At 38.4% G+C, this 27,898-nt stretch overlaps 1 long non-coding RNA gene across 18 annotated transcripts in view; it reads right to left on the reverse strand.

The window, feature by feature from the left end:
• LOC122164280 overlaps positions 1–27,898 on the reverse strand; it is an 86,676-nt gene that overhangs the window by 52,785 nt on the left and 5,993 nt on the right. For 4 of the 18 annotated variants that reach the window (XR_006170177.1, XR_006170180.1, XR_006170179.1 and 1 more), the window contains exons 2-11: positions 26,840–27,005; positions 23,764–23,829; positions 23,462–23,614; positions 20,837–21,045; positions 18,842–18,911; positions 18,239–18,342; positions 16,971–17,110; positions 16,700–16,872; positions 13,692–13,883; positions 9,764–9,869 (exon numbers count right to left, since the gene is read on the reverse strand). This is a non-coding gene — a long non-coding RNA (uncharacterized LOC122164280). Of the gene's footprint in view, positions 1–8,039; positions 8,247–9,763; positions 9,870–13,691; positions 13,884–16,699; positions 16,896–16,970; positions 17,977–18,238; positions 18,343–18,841; positions 18,912–20,836; positions 21,046–23,461; positions 23,615–23,763; positions 23,830–26,674; positions 27,006–27,898 lie in introns of those variants that run through there. The other 14 variants (XR_006170184.1, XR_006170191.1, XR_006170194.1 and 11 more) reach the window with 14 other exon arrangements.

A 27,898-nucleotide genomic window follows, 5' to 3' on the forward strand; every position in this document is an offset into this window, starting at 1 on the left:
TGAACAATGTAATAGCTCCTCTATGCTAGAAATGTTTTAAATTTATTTGCACTCAAAGTAAGATAAAAAGAGCTGTAAGATGGATTCTATTTAACATGCATCCCCCTGCCTGCATTGCTAGATTTCCACTTCTGAGACAAGGTAAGCAAACTGGTGCTCATCAACCAAAGGAAGAGATCCCAAGGAGACAGAGCAGAAAACTAAGTCATGACAATCCCTAACTAACCTGCCTTACTTCAGATTCTTCTGTCTGCAAACATACTCAAATAGACATAAATCCATTCTCTTTGAGATACTCGTGTACCATTGCTGGTAAAGGCTTTTCCTTATTCTTTTCTTAGCATGCAACAGGTTTGGATTTCTTCTTCCCCATAAAACTGCTAAATGGCCTGAAATGGAACACGTAACTTTGCTATGAGCAAACAAACAAATGAAAAACAGACAGAATAAAAGAAGCAGCACCACACATACCCCTTCCTGACATACAGTAGCACTGTTTCAGCAGCACGTCGCTGTTACAATTCCCCTTTCTCTTGCTACCCATTTAATTTGTGCAGGGCCCTCACTATTTAAAAAATAGTAGCCTCTCTCAAATCAGACGTTTCAATCTCATGCAAATAACCCAGTAATGTATTTGCCAAACACTTAAGAAGTCAATAATTTGTGGTGGAAGCAGGATTAGTTTTTAAGTCTGCAAGTGAAAGTATCAATTCTGGATCATTTACATATTAGTTTACAAATACTGCTTATAGCTTAATAGCATCATAGATGTAACTTCACAAAGATATTGGCTCTAGACAGTAATTATATCCTCAGCCTAATGTTGCAGTTAATGGACATACACATTTCAATGATAATTGCAATGCCTGAACATGATAATGTGCCTTTATTAGCAGCTACAAAATAAAGCTCAGTTACAGCCACGCGCAGAACTGAACTATGCTAATTATTTATTTTTAAGATTGCCTGATTTGTGCTGTAAAATTATAAAATGAAAAAGCACAGCACTTCAAAACCAACGTTTTAACTGCAAATGACATTGAACAGCTCTACAAAGGTTCATTCAGGTTGCAGCTGTCATGAGCAATGGGCCCAAACCTATCAAGTTAGTAGGATACATGCATAGGTAACTCCACAGCAAATACACAGGAGCTTTTAAATACGTATATTTAATCCAATTATTTTTGACATGGAGCAAGACCTTTGATCCAAAATAACCATACATTTCTAAAAACAATGACCCAATTAACTTAGCTTGTCCCATTCTGGGGCAACTGAATGAACTGAAATAGTAGTCCAGGAGGATTTGTTGGAAGTTCTTTCTGCTGAAGAAAGGACAGGAACTAAAAGGAGACCAACCTGAGTAAAATTTTTTTAATAAATTTTTGCTGCTTTCCAATCTTCTAGAAAATCAATCAGTCAATAAATGTCAGATCCTCCAAGGTGACAGGACTGAAGCAATACTCTTATGAACTTTTTTTTCCTAATGGTTAATAAATGAACAAATTACCAATCCTTTTGGCCAAGAAATGGACCAACAGTGAACGCTGAGCTCCTGTAAGCCCAACCAGCAACTGCAATCCCACAGAACGATCCTAAATTTAACTCTGAAGTACAGATTTTATTAGCTTTGTGGTTGTCTCCATGCTGTAAGACAGAAGTTTAATTCAAGAAATATTAGATGTTCTCATCTAATTTTTGCTCTTTAAAGCTTTGGAAGTAAGATTTTTTTTCTTCTTCTTTAAAAGCATTACTGAAATCACCAAGAACTTATTTGCTGAATAAAGCAACTGTATTAGTCTATTTCAGTCTTATCTTCAACAGCATGTTGACCACAGAGAACTAGTGCGTATCAACATCTAAAGCATTCTGAAATACGCAGTGGTATTTATAACTTCAAGTTCTGCATGTAAGCCCAATACTTGCTCAATTTTGCAGTTGAAACTGTTTAGGAGAAAAGGTTTACAAAGGAATCAGCAACGAGATTTCTCAGATGGGATGTTTGCCTCAGTTCTACAGATTAGAAATCAGGAGATTTCTAATCTGATCACCAACCAGCACCTGAGTTTGACTGCCATCTACTTTATTTGATTCATGCGCTAGTAATTATGTTCAATTCAATTCCCAAGGAGCATGAAAATCACCTGAATTTGGGGGCATTTATGACCAGCCCTATGCAGTGCCTATATATACTGTAAGCACACTTGCTGTCTTTGATAAAACCTGCTCAGTCCTGGTCGGGTCACTCTTTTTTGCACACGCATTCTGCCTCAAAAGGAAAAGGATCTTGCGAGAGCTGTTGAAGTTTTTCACCAGTACCAGATGGATCCAAGCTGCATGGCAGCCAGTGCCTGCCTTCCTGTAGGACCTGCAAGGAGACTGAACCCAACTCAGAGAAGGAGGCTCCTGCTGCCTCACAGCACAGCAGGGTAGCTGTGGAACAACAAAATGAGGTTTGGCCCAGTGAAGTGAAAAACATTCGTGACGCTATTTTTCTTCTGAAACAGCCATTCTTTATTCTTCCCAAAATATGCCACGGAAATAAGTTGTACCCAATTCTCACGACAATGCTTCCTTAACAAACTCTAAATGTTAAACTTAAATGAGAGGCATTTCATGCAATCCGAAAAATATTCAGTTCAATTAAAAATAATTGATGCACGGTGAAATAATTCTTCCCAAAGCTGCTGTAAAATCTTCAAAAAATAAAGCTACTTAATAATTTTCATCTCCTACAGGCTAGAGAGAAGCATTATTGCATATTAAAAATTGGAGTGTGGTTTTCCCAGAGGTAAAAGAAAGTTATTAAAACAACCTATTTATTGTTGATATAACTATCCATTTGCGCTACACAAAAAGTAACAATTTCAGTACATTAAAAGAAAAGCTAATTAAGGCATAATTAGTATTTTCTATGTTTTGATAATTAAGGGTTAGTTGGCTATTTCTTCTTAAATTCCTTTTTGATGTACCCCGACCAAGCCTTTAATGAGCAGCTAACGCTATTGAATCCCTGATGGCTGAGGAGTTTAGTGACCACTACTACATTACTTCCATTTATCACTGCCTCTTTACCTATAAATTAAAGTAGCCCTGTAGCTATGTTGATCTACTTTATATCAATTTCTTCATCCATATCAGCTGAATATGTATGGCATTAACCTCATTTACTAGTTTGGAAAAGCTGAATTAAAATGAGATCTAATTTCTAGCACACAGAACAATTTCAAAACTGCCTGCTAATTTCCACCACCTGTCAGCGTTGTGATCTTCACCTCACTGTAATGAAATAAAGCAGCATATCTATTTTACAGCTCAGAAAAGAATGATCATTCATAAGTGTTAAGATATGATTAATCACGAGGACACCAGGACACAGGATGTTTTATGAGATGCACCACAATCAATCAACACCTTCGCTCGCAAAGATCCCCGCTGATGTCAGAGGGATTCCCACAGATCTGAGTCTCTACCCGTACAGAGTGAAAGCAGTCAGATCCTCACAGCTGTGGGCTTGGTTTTTGTTCTGTTTGTTGTGGCTTGCATTTTTTTTTCTTCCTTTTTTCGCTAGGTCATGCTTCTGTGTCTGCAGGCAGTGTAATCAAATATACATACACCCAAGAAATATCAAACTAACGTAAGTCAACAGAACACAAGTACCCAAGTTATGCATTAGAAGACAAACCCCTGTTCTGTGCTTAGATGATACTTGGTTACATGTGTTTTTTGCTTTCAGCTACTGCAAATAACAGAGCAAGGAAATGATATTTTTCCTCCCCTCTTAACACGTTGTAGTCTAAATTTTAGACCCTCCAGATATTTTTTTTAATCATAATGCAGATCTACCTCACATGTCAAGCCCGTAATTTAAAAGCTTTAAAAACAAACAGATGCAATCCTAAACGTTAATAACGTAACATCTTCATATTCACCACATAAATAATAAAAGGTGCAGGATACAGAAAGATGTTCCATTTGCATCCTCCACACCCCACTTTACTGTCATGCTTCAACTTGTACACGTAAAACTTTTATGTTACTGTTCACTCTCACTTGCCCCAGTGTAACAAAGAAATTAGATGCCATATATTGCACTCCACAAAGATGCCAGCTCTCTCTCTCCATTTTTACATGAGGCTGTTACCCAGAAACAAAATCACCTGGATTATAACTCCTATTTTGTCCTTTGTGTCTCTCCCACTTTTATTTAAAGCCAGAGCAAAGGAAAAGCATGGCTTAGCAGAACACCCTACTGCACTTCAGGAGGTATCTCTCAAACTACTGCCACCCAGAACATACCAAAAACAGCTGCAGAATACTCGAACCATACTAGGGCTACTGCTGGCTTAGAAAGAGCAGAACACAAAACCATGAATTGCTTTGTGGTGGAGTAAAGGAGTTAACAATCGAAGTGCCTTTGGGTAAAGTTTTGAGTTACTTAAAGCAATACCAACAACTGATTTTTCATATAGAAAACACAACCTTCTGAGCATAACTGTTCTGATTATGGGTCTAAAAAAGGCTCTGCCTACAGAAGCTGAGAACAGAGCTCCAGCAATAACCTTCAGTCAGGCTCTGCCAAAGAGCGCAGCTCAGTCTCAAACACTTGCCGTTACCGACATCATTTTCACCACGCTCCCCTCATCTGACACGTGAATACCTTCCAGCTTTGACCTCTTGTTTGAAGAAGGGCAACAGGAAACTGAAGGGAAAAATCTAGACAAATAGCGCCACATGCTGTACAAAGCACAAAAGGCAAGTGCACAATTGTGGAAGATACAATTCTTATTCTGCTAGAGTGACAAAACAGTGGAAGTGACATAATGTTCAGTTCTGTACCCTAATTCCACTGCCCACGCAACGCCAGAACATTTTAAACGCAATTTCTTTCTCTTCTATAGAACCACTCTCATAATCTACTAAATAATATTTCTATTGTCAATCACTTTTGTTTTTTTTAACCAGCTAAGTGCCATTTATTTCACCATTCACACCAAACCTGAATGTGCAAAGGAACTAACAATAAGAACTTTACTTCAATACACATATATATATTAACCTTTTCTCCAGTTCAGAAATGTTATGAGCTGACTTAGCTATTAGCTAACTTAGCTACTTGACTTCTTATGAAATATTTATTAACAAAATGTTTCCAGCAAGTTAGTTTGATCTCCTCTTGACAATTTCACACTGTCAGTAAGACACAGAGCCCCCCATGACGTCCCATGCTGTCAGCTGCCAACACGGCAGTGGTTTGAAACATGCTGGGGAAGGTTACAAACCCCTCCCACTGCCTCCTCACCTCTGGGATTAGCAGGCAGCCTTCTCTGCCACTTTTTCATGCCCAAAGATATTCCTGATACTCAGTTGCATCAAGCCCCACAGGTATTGCAGGAGGCACGTGTTCCTTGCTGAGAAACACACAGTGAGTGCTGATACGAATATTTTCACCTACAACAGCTCAGAAGAAAACAGAACAGATGAAACTTGATAGAGCTACACAATGCCAAAGAACCCAGTGTAGTATTTAACAGGAATATAATATTTACTCATTCACATGCTCTATTAAATTCAGAAGATAGCATTTTGATGTATTATTTTTGTATTGGAAACACAAAGGTACTTCAAGTATATCACAGTATCAAGGAAGAGATTTCCAAGAGTTTCCTATTTTTCCTTAGACAGTCAGCCGGGATGGACTGTTTACTAAGAATGCACTTATTTACTGAGCCCAAAGTTCGTCTATCATGGGCTTGTTTTTATAGTATGCACAGATGCAAAAATGAGTCAATTAATGAATAAAATTAATCTACTTACACAGTGTGCTCCACAATTTTGTTCAACTACTCTGCCTCCTGTAACCATTTTCTGCATGCAAGTGTATGATTAAGTGGTGAAATATTCCTAGAGATTACTTCAACATGGCTGAAGCGTGCAAAATTTCCATTACACATTCTGTAAATAAATCCATTCAAACTGTGTTGAATATTTATCGAAATATGTATTGTTAGTCACTTGATATATGCCTGATATTTCTGCTACCAAACACAAGCCTTTTTATTGTGTATTTGTAAATACCTGCCAGCAGCACACTGCACCATGGGATTTACAACTGTGAGGGTAGAATGCCATCTGCTGCTACACTTGCTGCTACAGCAGGATAGAACAGAAGAATCATCATACAAGTGCTGCCTTCTGGTTTCTCTTAACTGCAAAATGTATACAATGACTTTATTAAGAATTGAAAATGAAAAAAACCACAGCTAGGAGCTCAGAAGATTTACACAGTTCTCACTGTAAGATCAGCTAAAGGAATGGGATACGGAGCACAGAATTCTATCAATGCAAATGGAGGCTGTTATATCCAGCCTATGAGAGCAAAACAAAAACAAGAAAAGAAAAAAGGAAATGTAATTAGTGTAACTTGACTGCAAACTAAATTATGCTGGTACACACTGTAAGCAAACCATTAGAAAAGGACGTCTTGAAAATGCATTTGTAACGAACTAGACTTGCTAGACTGGGTCTAGAATTTAGAAACAGCCTTTGAAGGGTTTGGCACCCTGGCAAACCTTCCACTTTCCTGGGCTGGTCACTGACAACACACAGGTCACAACCATAAGCAGAACGTGGAATCTGATATAGCAACAGTTTGATTCATGCCCACTCACTGAGAGGAGAAAAAAATACTACCACCACCACCATCTTCTCTTGAATTCAACCTACAGTTTCACACTGAGCCCTTTGGGTAAAAGCTAATTCTTTCTGATCTAATTGCTCTTCAATAAATCAAATGGAAACATCAGGCAGCACTTCACTCGATAACAAACCATTTAACCTTCCACACAATGCAATCACAGAGCTAGTCTTATGGTTATTCAAAAACGCATTGCTGAGTCAGATAAATTCAGAGGCACTGAACTCAAGGGTGGTTTGCAAACGTATAAATTTTGCATTTTATCTCCTGACAAGGGAGTTCCAGGTGTGCACTGCTTTACCCACACTGAAATGCTCCCAGCCTTCCCTAATGAAGGACATGGAGCTTAGGCAGTCAGCATCCCAACAGTGTTACAGCACACTGTACTGACTGGACTTCTCCACAAAGTGAGAGCCCAGTCAGTCAGACCAGAAAACCATACAATCAAAATTCTCAAACCTGATGAAAACTGGACAAAGAGACAAAATAATCCGGGAATTAGAGATCAGATTAACAGCAAATACAGCCACTTTGCCTCTGAATTGCCATCGGTAGGAGTTCTGCTAGTGGAAATACCAGTAAAAATGTGCTATGTACCTTCACTTAGCACTAGAGAATCGTGCCATATTTAAAAATAACAAACCAGCTTTGACAATCGAAAGGAACACATCATTTTCATGAGATGGCAATTCAGTATAGTGCAACACTATTTTTCATTCTAAGTAAGGAAGTATTCCATGAAGCTGAAGTACAGTTCAAACCCAAAGGGATAAAGGAATTCTTGAGATTGGTGCCAATCACAAAAAAGGATACAGCACTACAGCAGTAAAATCAGATCTCAGTCACTGTCACAACTCTTGCTAAAGATTCGCTTGGGGCTCCCAACAGAACTCTCAGTCTTTCCCAAGATCAATTGATCTCATCTTACTGACATTCTCTTTATAACATCTATATTATGACTGTCCCCTACAGTTAAGGTGAATTAACTGCTGCTTCTTCAAAAATGCATCTTACTTTTCCCTCTTTTGTACTTAAAATGCAGAAAAGCTAAGTAATGAGAGAAATACAGTGGAAACCACGTAAATGAGTAACTGTCAAAAGAAAAGAACTATTAAAAGAATAAATCTTGCGTACCCAGCTGTGAAATATAACACAATATAGCAGAACCCAGCTAAATGTTTGAAATAAAAAATTGAAATGCAAAGTAACCGAGGATTGTTTAATGAAGATAGCTGTTAAAATATTCACTCCTCGCATGCTTAAACTTAAGAGCACAATGACACCACACCAGTAAATTACACACCTATCCAACCAACCACCGCTAAGCTCACAGCTTACGTGGCTCCAGGTGTGCTGTCAGGTCCATTTCTCCACAGGCCTGCTCCATTTTCACGTCACTCTTCAGAGCAGACGTTACCTCTGAGGTGTGCTGAGGCTGCTCCCCCACACACGTTTGTGAAACCAATCCAAGAACCACAGAATTGCCAGTTCTACTTTTTCATTACCAGCCTGTGGTACCTGGGCATCCAAAGGCATCAGCTGAAACAGCCTTTGGTAACAAAAAAAGGAGACGTTTTCAGGATGGACTTTCAAGTTAAATGATATTACCATAGCTAATTTCTTTAGGAACCCATCAGCCATTTTTTGTTTGCCTAAGTATCTTCCAGGATTTTGTTCTGCTTAGATGCCAATTATGCTAATTGACCACTATTAAACATAAAACATCAACATAATGCTTTTCTAATTACTTTGTCACTTGAAATTTTTCTCAGATGCGTATGCTATGCTGTGGCAAGTTTGTAAAATACTTTCTGTTCTTGGATCATTAATTCCTCACTGTAACAAAAGCAAATTGAAAGTGCAAGGTAAGAGTTGTCTCAGGGTCCCTGAAGATTGAAGCTATTGTACTCAGAAATAAATTTTTATATGTATATATGATGCACGGCCTCTTAAAATACAGTATTTTCTGATCCAAATTCTCACATTGTGCACATCTCTTTACCAGGACTGATTTCAAAGAATTAACTACAACTTTAATCAGCTAAGAGTATTTTTTTTCATATTACTTTATTACATTTTCATGTTCTTCTATGATCAGTTCCTTGAAATCTTAGTTCCATAACAATTCAAAAAGTTATTCTCACTCTTTCCCAATACTGAAACACAGAGTAACTAGATCAGAAGTCAGCAGGCCACTTCATTTGTAAGTCTATATATGAAAACATTGTATTATTAATAAAAACATAGCAGGAGACTGCTAACACCGCACAGCCTCAGGGCAGATGAAGAATGCAAGAAACAGGAAAAAATGCAAAGCTTGTTATCCCACTATAGACTGCATGCCCTTTTTTGTGTGTTAGCTGGTGTAAATATCAGGATCAACGATGCATGCCCTTTCTCATATGCTCCTGGTGTAACATAGGTAACAATGGGTGTAAACAAGGATCAAGCGTGTCACATCCTTTCTACCTGCCACAGAGTATGTATGTAATTTGCAATACTCCCTAGCATACTCCTTAACCTCAAAGTTTGCACAATAGGGACTACAGCACACATATTTTAAATCTAAAGCTGCCTCTTTATTCCTAGTTCTAGTCTAAAAGTCACCCAAGCTTTCAGTGGTTGTCTAGCAGCTCCTCTACACTCCTTTGTTTGCAAGACTCTCAATTAGTAGGAAGGAAACAGCACAGAAAATAGTAACCACAGCTCACAATCAATAAAATTAATATTCCTATAGGAATATAACAACAAAAATATCCAGTAGCTCTCCAATCATATCTCAACACTGAGTATGGCAAGAGACATGTTTGCCTTTAGGCTTCTTCCATTCCTCTTCAGCAGAACTTTGACATGATAGCAGCCTTACTGACCCCTTCACTACTCAAGATGGTGACAGAGGAAAGATCACGGTCACTGCAATGGCTGCACTGCACAGAAACACACAATTCTGGAACACCCACCATCCAAACAATGGATTGAGACAGTTGAGTTCAAATACTAATTGATGTGAATACCAGTCGATACTAAAACATTATAAATACAGAAATGAAATCAAGCAATACTTACTGACAGGGTAATTCTCCATCCATAGCATCATGTTCAACAGAGCTAGTGTACATTACTCTTCCCCCCACGAAAGTACCCACAAAGTAGACAGGCCGTGCCAGACGTCCTAACATTAAAAAGAAAAGAACAGTTAGTGATGACAAGCCATTATGGTAGTACAATACACTTCCATAAGGCATCAGAGCTTTCTTAAGGTATCATAGACCATAGAATGCTCTCAAGAGAATGGTTAAGTTTCTCATCTTCTCAGACTTAAACCCTACCCAGAGAACTCAACCAACATTCTGAAGAGAACTGACAGATAAACTACAACAGCTTACTAAACTGGATGCATTTATATACAAAACAGCACAGAACCAACTTAAAATACAAATCACATACAAACTCAAAAAACAAATTCACCATGCTCAAGATAAGACATATAATTAATCTAGTATCTTCACAGCTACAAATTATTTCACAGAATACAACTGTGGTGCAGCTGTATCTACTTAACAGCATTATGAAACAGTTGAGACTTTCTAGTCTGCTTCCTTTCTTTGCTCTATTTAAAATAATTACTTGTAACGTCCAACTAATATCTAAAGTCTTGTTTTGAATGTGAAAAATCATTTGTACAAAAGAAAAACTTTATTTTCTTAAGTCAAGCATATTCTTAATGAAAAGAAGTTCTAAACCACTACGTACTTCCAGAAGTCTCTGCTTCATACTACCCCATCATTCTTTCTGATCCTGCAGATCCTTCAGCTTATGTATTTAGCACAGACCATAAAGATGCTAAATACTGAAATCCAGCTTTCTAAGTACGGAATCCAAGTTTACAAACACCAGACAAAGAATTATTTTGGCCTCTGTTCTGCTGGACGCTCACTACCACACTGCAAAGTCTGGATTATTTTAACCTCTCTGGCAAGTTAGGGTGTCATACTTCTATGATCTTTGACCTACTTCTACCTACAGAAGCCAAGCAGATTCCTGCTTCAGCTTTTTAAGCTGTGAATCCAGTACCTAACAGCATCCTCTCTCAGCAGAGCAGTGTCAAAGCTAAGATCCAAATGGCAAACTAACATACAAATCTGTACATATTTTGGGACACCTACAGACTCCTTCCTCAACTGAAATGCACAGAGACAACAGAACACTAAAGCTACTTTTAGACTCCATCTTCATCTGGCAAAAGGTACTTTGTAATGAATTCCAACAAAATTTAAAACAACAACACAGCTAAGACAAATAAATTGGAACAGTTTCCATGCAGGTTACATCAAGTTAGAAATAAGGGTTCTCACCAAGTGTGAGATTTACATAAGCCAGATCTCTTACCGTCATCACTAGGATTTTACCAAGCGATGACAGCATAACTTACAAGAGTGAATACAGCACACTGATTAATAAAGTCTGAAGTCTTCAGAACACATTTTGAAGTTTAACATAAACAAAAAATTACAGATAAACAAATGAGGTCACATCACAGCTTTAAACCAACGTTCTATCTTGAATATTTCTATGTACAAGCGGGGACTGCTATAAGAACAGTACCTGTCAAAATCTCTGAGGTTTTGTATCAAGTCTGTTTCACGTTCTCTGATAAACTACTCTCCATTCACACAACATCAAATATTACCCAATTTCCTCGCATTAAGCATGGTTGTATTTTGGAAAAATCCAGAAATGAGAAAGCAATGAATGCTCTGCTTCCCAAGCTCTTTCAGTGAGGAACCATTAACAGCTCTGAGATGTTCCAGTATCTTTACGACCTGAACGTGGTTTATCACATGACAATTCAACATAGTAATTGTGCTTCAGTTACAGACCTATGGTACAGTGCATTCTATACATCTAAGTGCTGCAGGCACAAGAAAACCTCATGACATAACAAAGATGGGGGGGGGATCAAATATACACTAAAAGATAATGCTGAATATGGAATAATGCAGACCATTTCAAGACAAGTTTGGGCTTATCTTAAATCTCAGTTCTTTTTTTTTTTTTTTTTTTAATTACCACAGAAATACATACACAACAAGATCTGGAACTGAAAACAGAGAAGTGTCAACTTTTAAGATGAGATGTGATGAAAACTCGTAACCATCTTCTTGCATTTTTGCTGTTCCATTTCCAAATAATTATTATCTGTAAGGGCAGTTGACACCACTGACCCACAACCAACATAAAATACAACATTTCCAAGCGAAACTTCATCAAACACACATCATAGATTGCAGTACAAACAGCTGTTAATCTAAGACATGGAGAGATTAACACCATCACTAACTAAATACCGAGCAGCTGAAGCGTCTGAGAGAACAATTAGAGCTCAAATTAAATCAGCATTAACAGCTACTAAAGAATAGCACTTTGAAGATAGTACGACAAACTATGAAGCCTCTTCAAACACCATAACAATCACTTTGCCCAATGATCTTTTTCAAAATAAAAACCCACATCACATCCTCTTGCAAATGGCAGCAGCTTGCGTTTAGTTACACGATGAGACGCCCTCTTCTCTCAACAACAATTAAAAGGTTTTAACTTCTTTCCCTCTTTTAGATCCTAAGTACTTAAAATGCATTTGCTTTTGTAGCTACCTAGGCAGACAACATCTTTTCTTTTAGAAAATAATTACTGCAGTAATAATCTGTAATTATGGTTTATAACAGCAATAATCCCAAAGAAATGAGTCATTACCACAGATCACGAGTAATCATTAACAACTGCTAATGACCCATTTCTTGGGGATTATGTTTTAGTAAACCATGACCAAATCACTATTGATACTGAGAGCAAGACAGTATAATAAAATGGGATCTTAATATGGTATTAACTTATTTTGCAACATTAAAAGCCATTAAACATCTAAATTTAACTACATATGTCTAGGGAATGGAGCAGCTATTGTTCTCCGTGAGCACAAGTGTTCTGTTTACACAAAAGAAACACAAAATTTAAACTGCATCAAGTATTTCCTAATGCATAGAGGCACAGTCCCCAGAGCACCGACACTGAAGGATTCCAACTCATTCCATCCCTCTGGTCCCCCTTATTGGGTAATGCAGTGTAAACTCAGACTGCAGCTAGTCAACAAAATCAGGTCAGTCAGTGGAAGTTCTCCCGCATAGAAGTTGCTGAGTGCATGGGAGAAAGTGGAATAAATAAAATCAGGTAAGTGAAAGGTTTTATATGCATCAATGAAAAAATAGCTCCTACATAGAAGGAATTTGAATTGTCCATGGAAGAACAGCAAAACGTATCATAAATATTTAAAAGCATGCAAAGAAACAGCTGTGTAACAAGTAAGCTGTTTCACCTTGTAAAAACAACACCATTTATCCGTGTAAAGATGCAACACATGTAAGATAATTTATTAAGAAAGAGCCAGTAGTTGTAAAGATAAGTTAGGTGAGATACAGAGCTCTGAAAAAGGTACCCAAAAATACATCAGAAGTACTACTTACTTTTACAACTTACACAGTAACAATTGGGTTTCTTAGAAGTCTGGTAATTCATCTTAACATAATTGTTTAACGTAAGCTAAAGTTTTAAAAGTAAATTTAGTTTTTACAGATGGATAAATGCAGGAAGAAAAAAGTTAAGATCTTCAATTCCAGAAAATGCTCAAATAGCAGCTGGCTCCTATTAGGCACCTGGGGCACTGATAGGTTGATGTTCAGAAATTTAAGGAGTTTTTAGAGCTCTCATGTCTATACTTTAAAGATGTAACAAGATATTAAAGGTATCAACCGTCCATCTATCTATTCAACATAAAGACAACCAGCGAAAATGTGGTGCAAGGTCACTTGGAACATGAATTTCTAGTTCCAGAAAAGATGGAAAGGCATCTGCCATAAGATCATTGTAAAACCATAAATCTTTCATATGCAAGGATATTTATACTGCACATAAAACAATCTAAACATTAAATACTGACCTTCCTGGACTGTGACTTCTAATGGATTCCTACTAGAGGAGTGCAATAGTTTTCGGTATTTTTGGGCATTTTGGTCAAACAACTGTCCAAGAAGTGTACAGATCTTTTCACATCCACACCTGCTAACTGCATAGTTGCTCCACTTGTTGGAAAACTGTAGCTGGATCATCCAGTGAATCTTCCAGGCCATCTCTAGAATAGAAATAAAAAGTAACCACTTAATCACATTGCCTGAAAGCTCCTTCTTCGCTTTCCCATCCGGATCTTGCCCAACTGTCACTGAAATGCTGAGCTGTATATAAAAGCCATAGCACCTGGTGTACACAACAGACAGATGTAAGCCCTCATTTTAAATACACACATACCCCTCCCCACCCATCAGAACAGTATTCTATTTGTGCTACCCTCTTAATGTACAGCTTAAAATGCAAAGAACTACAAGGCAGATAGGAGATGAGATTGGCAGTATGAACGCAAAGGTAAATCCTGAAAATCTGAGGTCCTTTGTGCCTATGCCTGAATATACAGGCAGCATATTTCTCACAGGATGACTGTGGAAAAGAATGGAATACGCAGCGGAAGGGGATTTTGCACATCCATCAAGTTAAGTACAAGACCATGATATCAAAGCCAAGAAGTTTCAGTAAAATTCTATGCAGTTGCTTTATAAATGTTTATTATGGTTTCTTCTACAAGAAATACCTCTAACAAAAAGAGCAATAGCTCTTCCTGTGAAGTATAACTGTACTTATTACACAAATCACAGTAGGAGAAGTTTACTCATCAGCAGGTTAATCTGCTGCTGCACAGGCAATGAACAATCTGTAGAGTCTTCAGAAATGTTTCACTGGGTACAGATAAAGCATCATATTTTTTGTAAAGGAATGTAAGCATGACTGCAAGGTGAACACAGAGCTCAGGAGTCAATCAGACAAGCAGGCTGTGAAAATAAAAGTCTACACTGAACTTTAAAACCCAAAAGAAACAGCAAAGAAAGCTGAAATCTCGGTGCTCGGGCTCTACTTTAGGTAGAAAGGCAATCAAATCAGTGAGCACACTGACCGTGGAGCATTGTAGAAGGAAATTACTTCTTTCCAGGTAGAATACATCTCCTTGGAATTGAAAGGTTTACTCATAGTATGGATGGAGGTTTCGTCTCTTTGGCTTAGAGCCCACATGGCTCATGCAGACTGGTTTCCTCTGCATGTGGACATATGAATGTGCCCAGTGCTAACACCTCAATTTGGAAAGATATAAAACAGCTGGGCATCCTTCTCTGAATATATAACCTCCTTAATGAAGGGTGATATTATCACCCATACTGGCTTGTAAGGAAAATGATCACTGCAGAAAGCAAGACCTACTGACAAAGATACCAATTAACGTCCTTGGAGCAAACAGAATCCTTGACAGATCAGCTCCCAGACATCCCGTGTTTCTCAAGAACTGTCTAGACACTTACTATCAAAGACTACATTTGATACAGCTGTCTATTGAAATGCCATAACAGGATCTTCGTCACAAAAGAAAGTACGACAACGTCAGAAAGATACACCAGTTAGAGCAGCAGGAGGTTACATGCTCACAGCAATGTCAGGACTGTCTTAAGAACGACACAGAGTGCAGAAAAGCAGAACAGAAAATATGACTTAAAATTGTCAAGGAAGTTTAATCTGCCTGAGACATGGCACAAGAAAACTAACTGCATATACACCAAGCTGCTGCTTCTTCCTGTTTCTAGCTTTGGAGTGCTGGAGGCACACAACTTTGAGTCATCAGGAATCTTTAACGTACCTCACGCAGGTAATACCAACAGCAGCTTAGCCACTAAAAAATGAGATGAGAAGAGATGCATGCATGAGATTTTGGCTAAGTTGAGACAAAAGGATAACAATGGTGAAGCTGAATGTACTTCCTCACACAAGCAGACCAAATATATCTCAGCAAAAGAAAACTGAGAAAGAAAAGCAGATGTGGCTTATTCCGCAGTCCTGCAGTATCTCATTAACAGGTATCCATGAAAGCCCTCAAAAAACTAAATCCTTTCAGAAATCTGAACAGGACAGTTTCCTGGATCACACATCATTACCAGTGAGGAGATCTCGTGTCACTACCAGTTGGTGCCAAAACTGCAGCCCATAGGGTGATGAGACACAAATTTCCCATTCAAGAAAAAATTCAAAATGCCCCCTCAGGAGGTAAAGAGATGTGCTCAGTCTTTGGGACAGGAAATGGGTGATCCGTCTGAACTTGCTGGAAACTGGGCAAACCATCAATTCTGACTGGTGCAGTGTGACACAGACTAAGAGGAAGGCTCAAACTTCCAGACTCATGCAGAAGATCATGACCTTTCTCCTGCAACATGATAATGCCAAGCCCCATACCAGTCTGAAGAACATGCAGCCCATTGCCAACCGTGGCTTCTAAGTCCTGCCACAACCACTGTACAGTCCAGACTTGGTGCCTTCGGACTTGCATCTGTTAGAACTCATGAAAGATGGACTGTTTAGGCAACATTTACCTAGCAACACCAATATCATAGCAGCTGTGAAACAGTGGAAGACCTCCACTGGTGCAGATCTTTAAAAGGACACCATGCAGCTCTTGTTCACTGCTGGCAAAAATGTAGAGCAAACGGTGGGTACTAGGCTCCAAAACAGTGTTTACTAACTGAGAATTTTCTCTATCAAATAATGCTAATGTGCTCTTCAGCTCTCTGTTGTAGTTTCCATGGAAATAAACAGGAGGCATTACTTTCAGAGCAACGTGCATAGAAGGAAAAAAAGGCTTTTTTAAGAACAGAAGAGACTGCAAGAGGAATAAGAGCTAGAGCCAACATTTGATATTGACCTGGATTTAGTAAGCAGAGTAAATGGTGTCAACCAATTAAGATATTGCCCTGGTAATCAGAATCAGAGTTTTAAACATAACCGAAATGTAACACACTGATACAACTGAAAATTAAACATTCTGTGTCACAGTTCCAACAGTTGCAATTACAAATTTACCTTACTACTGCAGGAACACACTCCAGTCTGGAAGTAATATAAGCTTTTGTTATCTCAGGTGCACACGGATCTAAGAGGCAGGGTTCTGCTGTTTTCACGAAAGGTACAGATGCTTCCATTCTTTGCCACAGAGTTACCAAATAACAAACGCTATTTGGAGCAAACTCCCAGTGCTGTAAGAAACCAAAACATACATCTGTTAAAGCACCCCAGAGTGAAATTTTACTTGTGAAATACAATGCTTTTATCTTGAGCAGTTTTATTCACTCACCTAAATACTGAAGGACCCTGTCAGAATCGAGATGTTACGGAACACACCAGAGACCACGCTCACACTTACTGCAGTGTGCTACCCACTGACACTCTGGCCTACAGGAGCAGCACCCTACTCCTGGGTATTATCTTCCACTGCTGTAACGAAGAACAGAGAAAGCTTCCAAAGGAAACAGTAAATTAACAATCACAGTGTTACTCAAACAGTGGGCACACCCAAAAAAATCTGTAAGATTTTTAAGAAGTGTGAGAATCTTGGTCCTGTCTTCCAGGATCAGGTCTTTCCTCTACATCTTTCACAGGTATGCAGGGACCCCTCACAAATTTAGACTCTATTTCACCCAGTTTCTGAATCCAACTTAGCAGCTCAGCATATAGGCAACTGTACATACACATGTACACGTTTATTTATGTATGCACACAAAAATTTAGAGATGCAAAGATGCAAAGCCAGAGCTTCAAGCACCTAGTCAGTGTAGGCACTAAGTTCAAAAGGGAGTACAGGTTCAAGCATTTTAGACCTGGACAGAGGGTCTAGTTTGCCTTTTTTTTTTAGGGTAAGGACTAGAGCTGGAGGATTAACATCTAGGTCCTATTTCAGTCATCTATTCCTCCTTTAAACCTAGTCCCATTACAGAACTCCGTAGGCATAACAGGAACCAGCTGCAAAGATTTTAGAAGTAACATCACTAACAGTATACTTCTATGTGATATTGCATCTGTGTGATGTTGCATCACTAATAATACATTTCTATGTCAAGTCAAGGCTCACCACATCCTCAAAACACACCTAAATCAACAAAGCAAATCGGGATCAACTTCTCTGTCTTTCAAAAGTAGAACAGAACAGAAAACTTCAGTATGCGTTCCTACCCGTAGGCCAGTAACAGTACAGTTTGCTATGAGCTGGAAAACTTCTGGGTAATCTGTCACTAACTCTCCTAGTTGATGGTTTGTCATCAGCTGAGCCAAGAACCGACAGAATTCGAGGGATCAGATAAACCCTAAATTCAAAGAAGCAAATTTTTAAAAAGTGAACAGTTTAATTTAGTAGAATTTTTATGAGCGCTGTGGCTGATCAGGTGACAATTTCATTTGCACAGCATTTCTGCTTTATTTTGAATAGTAAAGCAAAGCAAACAGATGGCAGGCTGAAAGTGGTTTTGATAGATACAGTAAATTAATGACAAATGTGACAGGCAAAAACAAGCCCACGGCTGTTTCAGCATTCCAAATAAACAGAATCACAAGTAGACAGACAGATACCTGTGGATTTTCAAGTATTTGTTTCGCTCCTTTGATTAGATTACCAAGATACCTGGCACGTTCTGGATTGCTGAATAAAGATCTCCTTGTAGAAGCAAACTGAACTAAGCAGGAAAAGAAAGAACAAAATAAATGTAAGAATAATATATTATTCTGGAAAAAAAATAATATGTGTATATATATATTTATTATCTTACTCCTTGCATCAAACGAATCTACTGTGTCTGTAGCACATTCAGTACCTGAAGATTATTCCTTCAGCAACGTCCAGAAGATCGTTGTGAACAATTACGGCTCAGTTTTAAAATTCTCTTTTGCAATAGGTTACGACTTCATCAAAATAATTAGGTGGATGCTTCATACGTGGCAGAGTCATGCTGAAATTCAGGGGTTTTGAACACTTTCAAATTTAGAAATGAGAACTAAGGCCAAAGTTCAAAGAAGACATTGTGACTGGGCGCTGAATCAGTGCTTGTGGGACTCATAATTTATATGTTCATGCACAGAATGAAACACGTGTCATCTGAACACAGTATAAATGTAAAAAAAAAAAAAAAGACTACTGTCATTATTTTAGTGTAAATCTTTGTGTCACTTACTAACCGAGCCAACATTGGTAGAAGGCAATGACACAAATCAAAAAACAGGTCCAAGGTCTTTGGCTCCAGGAAGGCTAAAGGAAAAGATAAGTAGGTTTTATTATTTTCTGCCAGCAATAACTAAGTATATTTAACAGAATCATCTCTATTATTCACAAAAACACTGAATATTCATTGCACAATATCACACAAAACACCATTCTCTCTGTATTGCATCTGTCCTACAGCTCGAAGAATATTTCCCTGAAACCACACATGATGCAGAACACTCTCAGTCGCCTGCAGAAAGCTGTTCCGTACCATACGTAGGTAACCATCACGTGATGTCTTTGGGTTGCTACAGCAGAACACTAAAACAGGCACCAGACAAGAATTAGTTTGAGGCATATGTAAGCAAAGGCAAGTCTTCAGCTAAAGGTCCACAGACTATGCTAGAGTCTGCAAACATATATTTTGGTAGCCTCTCACAGAAAAGAAAACTTTAAAGACTGAATTAGCAGGTCACCATGGAAGCGTATCAAGCGAACTATAGCACCACTTTCTTTCATGAAGAAATAAAAACAGCATAGAAAGAAGAGCACTGACAATTCACCATTACGCAGCCCCACAAGAGATGTAACGTCTGAAGTTGTTCCGTTTATAAGCACTATATTTCTACAGGCAAAAAATACAAGTTAATATGCTTATACACTGTTTGCATTGAATGAGGAAAAGGGAAATCCTTCAACGTAAAATTTAAAGTATCTGAAGTAAAATCTTGAAAAAGTCTCGCAGCCAATTACAGTTACTTGAACAAATTCAGCCTTTCATCACTATTTCCCTGCTTGGCACACATACCTAATATGCCTCATGCTGTGACAAAAGCCTACAGTACATTAAGTTAAAAGGAATGGAAATTGATGAAGAATAATACAGTTGAAATCAAAAGTAGTATCAATCACTACAGTGTCTTGTTATACAAGTAGGGCAGCAAAGATGGGGAAAAGCTGGCAGGCAAGACGCAGGAAGAGTGGCTGAGGTCCCTTGTTTTTTCAGCCCAGAGCAAAGCAGACTGAGGGCAGCCCTCACAGCAGCTGCAGCTCCTCACAGGGAGCAGAAGGCAGCGCTGAGCTTTGCTGTCTGCACCCCAGAAATGGCATGGAGATGTGTTGGGGGAGGGTCTGGTAGGGGTTATGGAAAGGGTCTGCACCAGAGGGTGGTGGGCATGGCACAGGCTGCCCGGGGCAGTGGGCATGACCCCAAGCTGCTGGAGCCCAAGGATCATCTGGACGCCACTCTCAGACACAGCATGTGGGTGATGCTGCGTGAAGCCAGGAGTCAGACTGGATGATTCCCAGAGGTCCCTTCCAACACAGCTTTGTCCGTGGTTCTAAGTAAAACACATTTAAACCTCCAATCTTGGTTCAGGGAGACAACGCAGAAGCTTTGTCAGAAGTAAAGCAGACTTCCAAACAGGATAATTTGGCAGGAAGAAAGACAAATTAGCTCACAAAGAGCTCCCTGTGGCTAGTGCTAAACTGCTTTCATTACCCAAGGTAATGAGCTAACTTGGATGTATCCATACTACAGTGCAATCTGCAGTGTGCAATTTTGTGAAGTCAAAGCTTTAGAGTCTAAAAACCAGAACATAACACTCCTGCTGCCTTCATTAATGAATTCATATTCTAGTGCAAACAACCACATTTAATACATGATTTTCTCAGCAGGAAGAAGAGGCAATAAATTAGACATGCTACAAGTGCTGTACCTCTTCAAGGCGTTCTTATCTGAGCGATGAGAACAGTGTTCAGTCTTTAGTTAATCTCATTTACTGAGAATACCTACTTATAGACCACACTCATTATTTGTCTGTAGAAGTAATAATAGGAAAAGCTTGACACAAATAGCAAAACATTTCCTAATAACTCATCAGCAAGAAAGCCACACATAGCAAATATTCTCTATGTACAAGTATTGTGACAAAAGAAGTTACACAATACAGTGGGTATAGAATGCTTACAATTACTAGCAATGCGATTCTTTCTTACTTCTTCTCCAGTTCCTGGAATCTGCACAGTGCATAGGTCATCTGCAGATTCATTAGCTGAGTTTCCAATGAAATCAAAATTGACAATTTAGTACAAGCTTCAACAGATGCACTGCTAGACTTCGTTGCCATCGATCGCAAAGGGTTAAAGGTTTGGCCAAGGAACCACCTTGTCAGGTGACCTGCATAAAACATCTTTTGAAAACAATTTTGAAAAGAAACTTCAAAGTTCACAGCAAGAGAACACACACTAAGAGGGAAAAAATAAAAGGAATCCTTCAAATATAAGACATGGAGTTATCCTTAAAGACAAGGGAAAAATTACTACTACCACCTGAGGTACATCATTCATGTCAAGCTAAAGCTTTCAGCCTTATAAACAACAAAGCCCAGTGAAATAAAAATTTTAAGTACTTACAGATAAGACAGGGCACGTCAGTGATAAAGCCTGCTAAAATATTGTTAATGCTCATTGCGAAAATCAGACTGTAAGGTTTCATGCTTTGTGGTTACTCCAGACCAGCGTGGAGCATCTGCCATATACATCATATGGGAAAGGATTATGTCAGAAATTGGTGATCTTTCAGTTCAATGCCTACGATTGTCCAACCTGCTAAACTACACGATTTCACTTAATATACTCACACTATTCCTTTGCTATGTCTAGAAAAGTCTCACATTAAAAAAAAATAAAATAAAATGAACAGTCTGAATGTAATCTGAATTCAGCTATTTACAGTAGTAAACAGCTGTCTCTGTTGCAGTTACAATGCAAATATAATGCATCTGTACTGTCAGAATAAAAAGGTACTTGTTAAGCAAAACAAGCTCTTGGGATTCAGAAATCTACACTGAACACACAGCAAGAACACATTTTTATTTATTTCTCACTGTAATAATGAACAACTTTGTATCGTAATCATCTGCCGTTTGCTTGAATTCCAAGTCTCACCTTCAAGCTGATCAACAAAACAAAGATAACAGGAATCAGCATTAACTGTCATTAGATGCCTCATTAACTCTGTAACAACTATTGCATGAGATCAGTACTGACATTAAATTCACTTGGCTTCGATATCAACCATTTTGCTGCCACTCCTCTCCTAACTTCTAGGCTCTTGCATGCAATAGGCTGCAATTATTTTAATGATTCTTTAATTATTATCCGAGCGTGTTTTTCAATGTGCTATAGATGCTGATAAATATTTCTAAAATCAGCTTCCTATGCTAAACTATAAAGATGCCAATTATAGTTTTCATACACTTCTGTCCCAATAGCTGCACGGGATGTCACTCCGACAAGACTCTTCACATGGCAGAGGCCACAAAGGCACCTGCAGACCAGCTGAACTTGAAAGAAGCTAGGAAGTTCCCATAAACACATCTACTGTTTCCATGTGTAATGGCATTTACTGTATCCAAGAAGATGGCATGTTCTTGCAAAAATATATAGTTCCTCTTTTAAATGGCAAATGATTTCTCCATCAGCATAGCACATCCCTTTAGAAGTAAGGGCTCACACACTGTTATATGTGTTAAAAAACTGCCCCTCAGCTGAGTACTGGTAGCTGATCACGTGCACCATTTAAACCTACTGCAAGAATGAGGTAAAGTACACTAGTCTGCCTACAACAAACTGTGAAAGAAATTTAAACCAAGACAATTTTCCTTGCTTTTTACAGCAGTACCTTAATCAGTTGTCTGAGCCTTGAGCGTCATACCCTTCTAAAAAGTCCCCATTACCATTACCTACTGACATACCATCACGGCACCTGCATTTAAATTCACAGCATGAAATCCAGTGTCCAAACGTCAACACCCAACTCGCTGGATTCTCAGAAAAAGTGAACAAATCAGCACTCCCAAAGGAGTTAAAGAACTGGAGCCAGGTAACACTTCAACAACGAGCTCCTCTCAAAAGCACTGAGTTGATTGAGCTCAAGTAGAATGGTTCCTCATGGCGCCACTTCCGCTGCTATGGAAAGCTTTAATTGATTAAAAAACCAAATTCCAGCTTTGATCACAGTTTAAACTACATGAAGCTGAGAAAATAAAAAGGAACAAAGGGAAGACATTCAAACATCGTTCAGAATTAGATGGCTCACCATTTGTGCCAAACGGGGAAGACAGAAACGCAGAGCAAGTGAGACATGGAGGAAGGGAGATGGACATCTTCCCATTGAACATTTTTAGGTCTTGAGCTTCACTGGGCCACACATAAATCCCCTGATTAAGAACATACTAGTGATTCATGCTGCGACAATCAGGATGCTACGAACTTCAGCTTAATTGTGAAGAGCCTCACCTCTCTTAAAAGAGAGCACGCAAGCACCAGTATGTCCTTTAAAGAGGTGCCAAGAATGGGGTTGCTATTTATGATGTTTTGCTGAAGGTCTTGAGTAATCAGCCTAGGAAAAGTTATGACATAATCAACAATGCTCCCTTCTCAGCTACAACTGGACTGTGTGTGCACCTGGCAGGCTAATTATTTTGCACTTGAAAATAAAAACTAACTTCAGCAATAAATACAGACCTACAGACCTTTACAACTTCCTGAAATGCCTTTCTTTTTTTTTTTTAAACCCTTCAAGGTTGTACCTTTGGATGGAAAGGTCTGAAGCACTTCTTCGGGTCAAGATAGAAAAGGACAATCATTAGCAGCAACACAACCAAAAGAGTCGATTATTCAGTTCTCTTTATTAGTTCCACACGAGGCACACATCTGTTAGGGGGTGGTGAATTTCTGGCCTCCTGACATATTTTGGAAGAGGAAGGAAGAGGAGATAAACAGGTTGTAGCTACGTAATATTTCTCCCACCACTTTTATGAAAGGAAGATGCATTTGATGTGCTGCTTCATCAGCAATTACACCCCTTGCACAAGGAAAAAAACGTGCTTACTAGATTTATTTCCTTAGTCAGTTCTGAGAGAATCATTACTCCTATGATACAATGGTCCACAGTGTCCTAAAGAAAAAAAAAAAAGCAACAAAAACCCAGATATGATTGCTCAAACTTCACTGCTTTATTTAATATTTTTTCAACATCTCTCAAGTCAATAGTAATTACTAGTTTGAGATAAACCTAGTTGTTTAGAAGGCTTTCACACACATCTCTATCACATTAATAGAACTAGACGTTCAAGATCTCTAATCAGATCTGGAAAAAGAACATGTAAGAACTGTATGATAACATAAAACTGTCTGAAGAGAGTTTAATCAACTGCAATCAAGAAATTCACAATTACATGTTTTCTAAAGGTTTGTTCAGCCTTCCGGAACCAATACAGCAAGCTGCATGAAACTTAAGCCATAAAAAAATTAAGCCATGCACGGATGAAAGAGACCTCAGAGAAAACAAATACAGTTATGAAATAGTATTTATCCCAAACCTCATTCTCTCCTCTCCTCAACAATCTACAAAGCATTGCTTTGAATTTAATGACATATTCCATCTCCAGAAACGTGTGCAGAAAGCAAAGCAGCAGGTATCAAACACTGGTTAGATCACACACTCAGATGCAGGTGAGTTCCTCAAAACACTTTGAAACTCACAGTGACTGGAATTTGCATCTGGTTGTCTTAACTGAGCTATTACAAAGCATTTATTATTAAAGAAATAAATTTGTTTTTCAATTGCAACTAGGCCTTATCACTGACTCAATGAGAAGACCTGTGTCTTCTTTCAAATTTGAAGTCCACAGCTTCAGCATCCTTGGTACCCACAATTCATTTTTGTCACAACCAAATCACCATTTTGGCAATGCTGAAGAGCAACTCAAGCTCAACTAACGAACAATCTGGTTTTTCACCAGACTAACTTCACTGACATCTATTTTGCATTATCATTTACACCAAAAGAAATCAGAAGTTCAGAGAGCTCTCAGCCAAAATCTCTCCTGTTGCCCTGCCTTCAGTAAGATTAAGCAGCTAATAATTTGAAGGCTCAAGTCTCTAACATCTGGTATGAATATTCCTTGGATCTACAAATCTACAGAATGGGAAGATGCAACCTCCCCTTCCCACTGCTGAGGAAAGCTGTGCGGTGAACTATGGCGGAACTGAGAACACGATTACACACCTACCTGCTATTACCCTTTTTTACATATTAAATCACACTCAAATTCACACTGGATGAACTTTCCAAGTATTTGAAGCTACCATTGTTTAGGGATTTTTTTTTCTAATATAAATTTAATTTGCCAGTAGATATACTGCTTAATTTTCTTTGCTACAGGAATTCTTAATTTAACTAAAGCAATCTCTTAGCAGCTAAATTTTGTATTTAAATCTCCATCTTTAATGAACTATACACCGAAGAGTCATACTGCAATCATTTTAATAATAAATGCAAAACCCAATTACAGTACATTCATAAAAATTACTGCAAAATGGTGGAGTGCTATACTTGAGTTTGTTTTTAATAAAAAAGATATTGCATATTATCTTTTATTAGACATTCCCAATGTAACTTAGAAACTACATTAATTTGAATAGGACTATGAACAAACTTAGACTGAAAAACGAGTATGACAGACTCAGTGGCAAGAAATGAACTGTAACTTCCTGTTTTCTTGCTGAGTTGCCAAGATCACTGACACAAATGTACGTAACAGATCACTTTAGAAGTAGATCTCCAAACATCTCATAATCTCCAACTTCTCTGATACCTACTTCTCACAAGTATTAGGTTTAATACCTACACAGATATTCAGAAACACTGATCAGAAATAACTTTTAACACAGATCTGTTATTTCCCCAAAAGCTCACGAAGGATATTTTCATATCCATTATATATATAAAATCAAACTGGTTAATAAGCCACGACATGCAACTGCTGCCTCTGAACTTCTATCCCAGAAGATGCTGTATATCCTATATCTTTACCTACTGCTGTGTCTGACAGTACTTGCTCTAAATTTGACGTGTAAATTTGCTTAATGAACAGTGCAAAGTGCACCCTGACTTTGTAAGAAATTCTCTCAAATTTTCAAATACTGTATATATATGTATACACACACACAATATATATATATTCTTTATATATGTATATATTTATTCTTTTTTATTAAAAGTTTACTTCTCTACCAGCACAGTGGGAGAAGAGGAAATAACACGGAAGGAAATGCAAAACAAAACCATTACTGCCTCATTCAACTGTTTTAAAGGGAAGTGTAGTTACCTTTCCTCCCCAGATTCCCCACATTACTTTCTGAAATGTATAACTTTCACAATACCTTAAACACTAGAATAAAATAGGCAAAGTAACAGCTACAAAAAACGTGAACTGATTAACAATCTTCCATGTAACAATGTGTCTTGCAGATTTGCACTCTGCCATTGTATCTTTACCAAGCTATCGAGGTACCTAGTGATTTCTGCTAAAAACTACTGAAGTGCAGGCAAAGTCTCACTGCTCATACTGAAATCCAGTAAAAAACAGTAACAGTAAACACTCCAAAAAGTAGTTAAAAATGTATCATTTTGACCAGTGGTCCGTGACAGCAATTACATTCGAACTGGTTCTAGAACTGAACAGTTCAGCACAGCTGAGGTTAAAGGCTGACACATCTGACAGGCCTACTCTTCACACAGCAGAGCAGCAGTGCTTCCTAATCAGGTAAGTGGAGCTGACACCACACCAGAAATCTATCTCCACCACAGTTTAAAAAAGAGATGACAATATTAAAAAGAACAGATCAGTAACAGGGGCTCACGTTAATCACACCGTGAAAAAGTGCTTTGGAAATCAGTCAGTCAGTAAATAACAACATGGCAGCACTATGAATGTTGTGTGACATCAGTAACTTACCAAAGCCATCCCCACACGCATCAAAGCCGCTCCCTTCTTCAACGCAGGACAACCTTCTGTTTTAAGCAGTTCTCTTCACATTTTTTCCACTCAAAACAACTTAGTGACACGCCAATCACTTCAAATGAAGTCACCTCAACATGTAAGTGCATGTCTGTTTCCTACCTGCAAGAATTCTTCCACATCAGCAATGATGTCTTGAAGACAAGCTGGTCTTTCAGTATGTCAAACCATCCTAATTTGGTAACTTTAGCAATGGCTTGAACAAGAGCTTGTGTGACAAAAGCAGCCAGTTTGGGTTGAGAAGTTACATAGTTCAGAAGGCAACTTCCTGTAAAAAAAAAAGATTTTGAAATCAACAGCAAGTCTTTCATTTAAAAAATAATAACAGTAAACCTAAGGAGGGATTTTTTAAAAGTTACAGTCTTCTGTTTAATATAGGGAGCAAGTTATGTTTAAGCACTCAATACAGGTAAGGTAAGCATTTAGTAACACAAAGCACATCACATACACCATCCCTGCACAACACATGACAACAGTCCGTAAAGTCAAGGAATGCTGCCAGGAATGACACTGATTTTTCATCATGGCCTTATATTTGGGGCACTGAATATTTCAGGATAAAACAGCAGCTCTCAGAACCAGCTCAATGTATATCAAAGGTTTCTCAGACAAGAGACCCCAATTCAACCTAGAGTGTTCCCTTGACCAACGCACACACTTTTCACTGACAGACACTTGTAACTAGCAAGAAGTTTAATCCATTCCAAAAGATGTTAAAACATTAATTAAAGTTGATGAAAGTGAATTGGTATCTAACAGAACACTGAACACCTGTATTAGAAGTGGTTTCTCCACCATGCATTTCACAGCACTGCTACCTACAGAACCAATATAACAGCGCAGATTTGCTCAAACACCACATGCTTCTCGTGCAAAGCCTTTCAGTATTCAACATTTCACTCATAGTTGCTCACTTTTCCAGGATACAGCAATGACTTTAAGGTAGATCCTTAAAAGCAAGGAAAACTGTAGGATCTTAATGCTGCAAGTGTTTGCCTGCCCCGGCATGCCTTCTGCAAATATCAGCACCGGTCTGAAGAGCTGATCACGAAGAACATCACCCATAAGCGACTTGTGGGTATGCTAACAATACCTGCAAGTTTTATCCCATCCCTTCAGGCATTCAAGGCCAGGCTGGATGTGGCTCTGGGCAGCCTGCTC

Source organism: Centrocercus urophasianus, unplaced genomic scaffold (genome assembly GCF_019232065.1).
Source record: "Centrocercus urophasianus isolate 14NV4802_14NV808 unplaced genomic scaffold, USGS_Curo_1.0 seq_26, whole genome shotgun sequence".
Lineage (NCBI taxonomy): Eukaryota > Metazoa > Chordata > Aves > Galliformes > Phasianidae > Centrocercus > Centrocercus urophasianus.